This window comes from Mus caroli, chromosome 9, assembly GCF_900094665.2.
Source record: "Mus caroli chromosome 9, CAROLI_EIJ_v1.1, whole genome shotgun sequence".
Taxonomy (NCBI): domain Eukaryota; kingdom Metazoa; phylum Chordata; class Mammalia; order Rodentia; family Muridae; genus Mus; species Mus caroli.
The window spans coordinates 92,850,130-92,857,539 of NC_034578.1; the positions used below are offsets into that span (position 1 = coordinate 92,850,130).

The window sequence follows — 7,410 nt, forward strand, 5'->3', positions numbered from 1 at the left end:
AGTTGAGATTAATTATTCCGGGGGAGTATAATTTCATCTCCTTTGCTTGTTCATTTGAGGAAGCCAGCTGACTACTGCTATTTGTCTCAAGCTTCAGGTCAGCCAAACCACATTAATCAATAATAGAAGTATGTGTATGTTCTGAGCAACTGAGATCTCCAGACTCATAGAATTCAAAGTCCTAGAGACAGGATTTAAAGGTATATTCATGTATCTCAGAGACAACAGTGAAAAGAGCCATTCTCACTTTCAAATTTGATTCCCAAATCAGTGCATTCTGGCACCATTGATTGGTCAACATTATAAACACTGTTTTGCACTTTGTGACAGAACTGTCCTTCCATTGTATTGTCGCTCATCTGTTTCTGGAACAGAATCCCCAGTAGTCCACCCCATCATTCTTTTTTAGAAGGATAGGTCATGAAATACCATGGGTATGCACTTATTGCTGCTCTTCAAGTGAATAGGTTCTTGGTCAGAAATGATGTGTGTGGGACATTATGATGATGGCAAGACATTTGCAATTCTATTGAATTCTGTTGACAGCAATTCAAGAAAAGCACAGAGAAGACAAATTCCCATCCAGGGTATATTCCTGGTCTACGAGGACATGTTCTTTCCCCCTTTGTGATGAAGTGGACACATTATAATGCATATGTTGGTTAGTGGTTAGCTAGGAGACCCAGGGGATTGTGCTGGTCTAGGGCTCATGGCTGTGTTTTACTGTTGGCAAGCCAGGCGCTTGGTGAAGGGGAGGCCACATTTTTAGCCCGTGTTTAACTGCATCCTTGCCATGCTGCCCATTTTCTGCATGTTCTAAGATGACTTGTGTCCTATGTATATTATGAAGAACTTCTCAACAGAGGCCCTTCTCTAGTGAACACCATAGCTAACTGGAGCATAGACATCTATCATCATTTAGTGAGTGTCACCCAGAACATAGACATCTATCACTTCTGTGTCACTCATAAAGGCTTAGTCTCACATCCTTCACAAAATTTAAGTTTTTTAAAATTATTACTTCTAAAATTCTTTTTTATGACATGACCTCCTTCTCTATGATTCTGGCCCTCAGTGTTACAGATGTTGGATGTTTTGCTTTGTGCTGAAAACAACTTTTCAAAGTTGTTTCCATTGTTAAAATCTCTATTTTCTTTGCCTGTTTGCATTACTCAATTCCTGCTGACCTGTTTTCAGGTTTCTTTATTTTTTTGTCATTCCATGCTATAACCCTCACTCAATGAATTTTTAATGTTACGCATTCACATGTTTTTTTTCCCAGTTCTAAAATTTCTCCATTTTAAGAATGAGGCTGAGGCTGTCTGCACCTTCTTCTTCTTCTTCTTCTTTTAATATTTTTTTATTACGTATTTTTCTCAATTACATTTCCAATGCTATCCCAAAAGTCCCCCATACCCTCCCCCCCAACTCCCCTACCCACCCATTCCCACTTTTTGGCTCTGGCGTTCCCCTGTACTGGGGCATATAAAGTTTGCGTGTCCAATGGNCCTCTCTTTCCAGTGATGGCCGACTAGGCCATTTTTTGATAAATATGCAGCTAGAGTCAAGAACTCCGGGGTACTGGTTAGTTCATAATGTTGTTGCACCTACAGGGTTGCAGATCNCTTTAGCTCCTTGGATACTTTCTCTAGCTCCTCCATTGGGNGCCCTGTGATCCACCCAATAGCTGACTGTGAGCATCCACTTCTGTGTTTGCTAGGCCCCGGCATAGTCTCACAAGAGACAGCTATATCTGGGTCCTTTCAGCAAATGCTTGCTAGTGTATTGTCTGCACCTTCTTATTCAAAGAGGTCTTTGACTCATGGGGAGTGTTTTTTTTTAACATTAAAAAATGGCATTGTTTTACTTTTGCCAGCAGGCATGGGTTGCATGTTGTGGTAGGTGTGCTGGGCTCAGTGCAGGTATGAATGGGGTTGGGGAGGTGATGGCTTGGTGGTTGGAAGGGAATGAAAAGAATTAGATGGGCTTCTGGGAAGTTCAGAGGAAAGAATCATGGCCCACTACAGCTAAGCCGCCAATGAGGTTGAGAGACTCTTGGAAGTCTAACTGCCCATCGCTGTTGAGGTCCAGCTTCTTCATCATGTGGTCAAGACACTGGGGTACTTCTGGTCCCTTGTGAAGGCAACCAGCTCCATGTTCATGAAGGAAAGGAATTCAGTTTTGGAGAGTTGAGTGTTGTTTCCATCCTTCCCGCTGTACTTTTGGAAAACAGCAATCAGGGATTCGATGCATCTCTCAGTCTCTGTAGGCTTCTTTGCCAAGTTGAGGAGCGAGGTCCGACTGCGTCTGTGGCTGATGGTGGCTGGGACAGGAGTGGCTGGGGAGTGTTTTAAAAGCTCTTTATGCCCTTGACTTCACTGTCTGGATCATCTCAGAGTTTCCACCTGTAGAGCGTGTATCCTCTGAGAATTGATCACACTGTCCTGATCCTTTGAATATCAGATACTTTTAAATTGAATTTTAGGCATTTTGAGCATCACATTATAAGTCTTTTGGTCTCCTTATCTACCACGGGGAATGTTGATTTATGTTATTAGCAGGTAATCAGCCTCATTAGGTTCAATGTTTTCTCTTGACATTTGCAGATGGTGTTTGCAATGGAAACCTAGCTTTTGAAGCCTTCACGTTGCCCCGTGGGTCAGTTTCTTGTGGGTAGCACTCCAAGACAGGACAACGGATGACATTTTAACCTGGATCCCTCAGTCTTCATGCAGCTGTGCTGTACACGCTCAGTTGAGGGATGATGCTGGAACCTGAGGCAGGGTGAGCACATCCCATTCTCCAGCTTCTTCCTCTCTATGATCTCCACATTTTTAGTGCCCAGGGATAGATAGTTCCCACCCGTCCTTCACTCAATTTTCCTGAAGTATTTTTAAGGTCCTGGTATGGGACACAGGATTGCTGTTGGGTCAAAGTCAAAGGACAAAAGAGAAAAAAATCTAGGAAGCTCACCTCTTGGAATATATCGCTCTGTCATCTTTCTGATCTATCTACAGCTGCTTACCTCTGAGTCTATGAGTAGTTTCTGTTTGTGTCTGAGTTTTCCACTATAAGCAGTGGGGGAGGTTGGTGGATTATTCCACTTTGTCTGGCTCTGGGCTTTCTAGACAATGAGGTTTTCAGCAGTGTTTCTAAGGGTGCTGCCTGGGAAGCAGAGAGCTTGTCCATGCTCTTGTACCAGTGAATAGGTCACACTGGTGATGGAGATGCTGCACCAATTATCGGATGGAGAAAGAGAATGTCTATATCAGTGAAGTGTAGTTGAGAGTTTATTCCTTAATCATTGATGAACAAACATCCAGTTATTTTTAGAACATACTGTAGCTTTCTGTTTGCTGCCAAACACATTGGAAACAGAAGACTTTTTTTTTTCTTAAAACATGATGTCTGTTGGTATTTAAATGGCAGTTGGTGCTTGGAGTTGCCAAGAGCTGTTGTAGGATTAGAGGAGTTTTTGTTGTAGCTGTTGTTGAGTTTCTTGAATGAAAACTGGAACTCCTGAGGCAGCCAAATAATGGCTTCTCTTCCTTATGGGAATAAATAGAACCTATAATTTGAATAAGACTCTCTGTTTTAAGATAAGATACTGTACCCTGTTTTGGAACATTGGTTATATCATTCTGTGATAGGTAGGTAGGTAGGGAGACACACACCTTCCTTTCTCTATTTAGAGAGACTTATTAAGAAATCTTGTTTCATCTTTTGTTTGTTTGGTTGGGTCCCCCCCGGTCCCCCAGAACAGAGTTTCTCTGTGTAGCCCTGGCTGTCCTGGAATTCACTTTGTATACCAGGCTGGCCTTGAACTCAGACATCCGCCTGTCTCTACCTCCCAAGTGCTGGGATTAAAGGCGTGTGCCACCACCGCCCGGCTTTGTTTCATCTTTTGATGTGTGATGTTTATATAGAAAGGATTTATTTTTTTTTTAAACTGCAGATTCAAGTTTTGCTCTACAGCAAAAATGAATCACAGAGACCTTTGTTCCTTTTGAGTCCCAGATAAGGCAAAAGGGTTGTAACTGGAGTTTGTGTTGGACCCACAAGTTTTGCTCAGTAGGCATTATATAAAAGGTCATGGTATTCAAGCCCCTTTTTCTCCTGGCCCAGTTTCTGGGGACTCTGGGGACTGAGTTGTGGGTTGCAGGCAACTCCTTGGCTCCTGGCCTCAGTTACTGGAGGAGAAATGTCATAGCTGAGGTCAAGGCTTCTTTGATCAGGGAATATTTTTGCAATTTAGGGGAACGGCTGGAGAGAGTAAATGTTGTAGCAGGCTATTTCTTGTATCTTGTGTTTGACAGAATTAAAAGACATGTAAAGCCCTTTGGCCAGTCTTTGTCATGAAGGGTTTTGAAAATGTTCATTTTATTCTAATTAAAAATAACCAAAATACCATTTAGCCCAGAGAGAGAGAGGTGGCCTCCAGGCTGCTGGGTCCTGAAGTACTACACATATCCAATGTTCACAAATATTGCATGTCCTTCTAGGGGGTCCCTCCTGGGCAACAATTTCTTGTAGTAATCACTATGGTGATCTCAGTTTAAAGAAGACTCATAATGAGTATTGAGAGGAGGAAGTTTAAAAAAATTTGCATTTTGCCCACAAAGTAGCTTGCTGCTTACAGACTTGTGGCAACATGGGTAGAGTTAGTCTGTACAACTTTATTTATAGATTAAATTTCCACCTTCTCTTAGGGCCAGAGTGCCAGCCAACTGGGCCATAACCAGGAGGGGTTTCTGCAGTAGTCTAGATCAGAAAGAACCAGTGACCGGTATCTAAAGTCAGATCAACATGGGCCATGTGGTGTGAAAGGCAACCTCAACAGGCAATGGGAGCAAGATGGAAGGAAAGTGGTCCAAGAATAAATGATGTGGTTGTGTGGTCCCCAGCACTGTGGAACTTGAAGTTTACACTCATTAGTTTGGGTAGAGTGGGTTAGAGTGAGGGCAGGGGAGTGATGTAGACAGAGTGTCAGGTTGTGGTAAAGGAATAGGACATAACCAGTCACTGGAAGGGTCTCTTCGACACTTATTTTCAACATTTATACTAATTTTTATTGTCCTTTCTTTTTGCCATAGAAGTGGCTATAGAATTCATTGTAAAGAAACATTCTTCAGTTTTTAATTCCACTTAACTTCTTTATTTTAAAATATTTTATTATACTATTAAATGTGTTAAAGGATACACAAAGCAGAAAACACAAATTTAGATGACATGGAAAAGAATTGGGGATAAAGTGAAAATGTTCCAGGCCTTGGAGCTTCTGGGACAACTGCTTCTGGCCTTGGTGCTCCCGGGACAGCTGTTTTTAGCATTTTAGTGAGATGACCTGAAATTTTGGTGAACATCCCTGCAATCTTTTCATATAAAGCAACAATTTCCATTTCCTAGCAGATTCTGTTTAGAGTCACTGGTTTTCAAAGTGCACCAGGAGGGCCTGCCTGAAACAGTGTTGTCCTGTGCGCTGTTGATGTATCAGAGCTGCATCGGGCTCTGTCCTTGATTGCTGATGGGCTGCTGAAGGCCAGAGAGGCAAGCCTGAGCAAGATCAGAAAAGGACATGTACCCAGACACTATTGCATATGCCAGAAAGATTTTGCTGAAGGGACCCTGTTATAGCTGTCTCGTATGAGGTTATGTCAGTGCCTGGCAAATACAGAAGTGGATGCTCATAGTCATCTATAAGATGGAACACAGGGCCCCCAATGGAGAAGCTAGAGAAAGCACCCAAGAAGCTAAAGGGGTCTGCAACCCTGTAGGTGCAACAACAATATGAACTAACCAGTACCCCCAGAGCTCGTCTCTCTAGCTGCATATGTAGCAGAAGATGGCCTAGTCAGTCATCACTGGGAAGAGAGGCCCCTTGGTATTGCAAACTTTATATGCCCCAGTACAGGGGAATGCCAGGGCCAAAAAGCGGGATTGGGTGGGTAGGGGAGCAGAGCGGAGGGAGGGTATAGGGAACTTTAGGGATAGCACTTGAAATGTATATAAAGAAAATAATCTAATAAAAAATAAATATTAAAAAAAAAAGAAAAGGACACGTGACACCCATGAAAACGAAGGCAAAAGGCACCAAAGAGACAAAGACCCCTGGCCATCTCAGGAGTTGCAGTTTGAAACATCATCAGGGGAAGGTCGCACTAGGAAGGGAGCATTTGATGGATACATGGGATAGTGAGAGAACATATNGGCACCTGGAAGAATAGAAAATATCAAATGCAAAGGTCCCAAGGAGAAAGGGTCGAGAGAGGGTGCATCTGGACTAGGGATTCAGAACTGTAGAAGAGGTCAGAGCAGGACTGGCCAACTGGAGTGGCTTTGACTTGTACTGTGGGCACGATGAATCNGCCAGAGGAGGCAAGTGATAAGAGGCAGCATTTCACCTCAGTCTGGCTTGCTCATGGATCCATGTTGCCTGTCAGAGGGTTGAACGGTTGAATTAGGAAATGGTACATTCTACCNGTGTTTCATGTTGGTGCCGGCAGCAGTATGGGGCATGGGTTTGGAGCAGACAGAGTCTTTGAAATCATGTTAAACTGATAATCACTTACACTGTCCATATATGCTTTGAAGTTGACCTTGTGAGCTGTCTAGGTGAGCCATGATTGCTGGGTGAACACTCCAGGTAAGCCAGCCGTACTTTCTGTAGCAAGAAGCATATTCTGCAGGATTTGGAGGAGTCTCCAGTTACNTCTGAAGTTATTGGATGTGCTCTGCAGTGGTCCAACATTAGTTTGTCAATGTCTGTGGCATGTTTCATCCTGGGCAGCATCTGATACCACTTAGACAAAAGACCTGGGAGAGCAAAGCCCAGAATGATCTAATTAAAGTGTAAAGCTCTGCTGCCCATGCTGGTGGAAGGAGACTGAGTTTTAAATCAATGTCATCACAGTCACTTGGTGGGGGAAGCACGACTCTCTGAGCATCTTCTGCACTAAGACCTTATTATGATGATGGGTCTAAAAAACACACATGAGTTGTGCACACCCGAGGATAACAAGAACTCCAAACCATGACAAGGCCAATGAACTGTTTAATTGGAAAGGATTTTATCGGAGTTAGCTGCTGCTGCCCTGTTGCCTCTCTGGCTATGATGNAAAGCTACGGAGTGTCAGTCATCACCAACATACCCACAATCCAGCGGCAGAATATAAGAGTAAATTATGCTAAAATTAAAGAGAAAAGACTCAAGAAACAAAAACATTTAGATGAGTATGGCCTCCAGAGTCTTCCATGGTCAGCAGGCGCTGAGGGTCTGATTTGACATCACTCCTTGTCCTCTGTCAATCAGGGAAGGAGGTTGCTAAGGAAGAGTTTCAGGGGTGGGTGTGAGAGGTCCTGCCAATGCATTGCATGGACAGTGTCAGAGCAATGAGAGGCTGACTGCTCACT

General features: G+C 43.3%; 1 pseudogene; it reads right to left on the reverse strand.

The window, feature by feature from the left end:
- Positions 1–1,977: 1,977 nt before the first annotated feature.
- On the reverse strand, positions 1,978–2,998 carry LOC110302423 (annotated as a pseudogene).
- Positions 2,999–7,410: the final 4,412 nt, after the last annotated feature.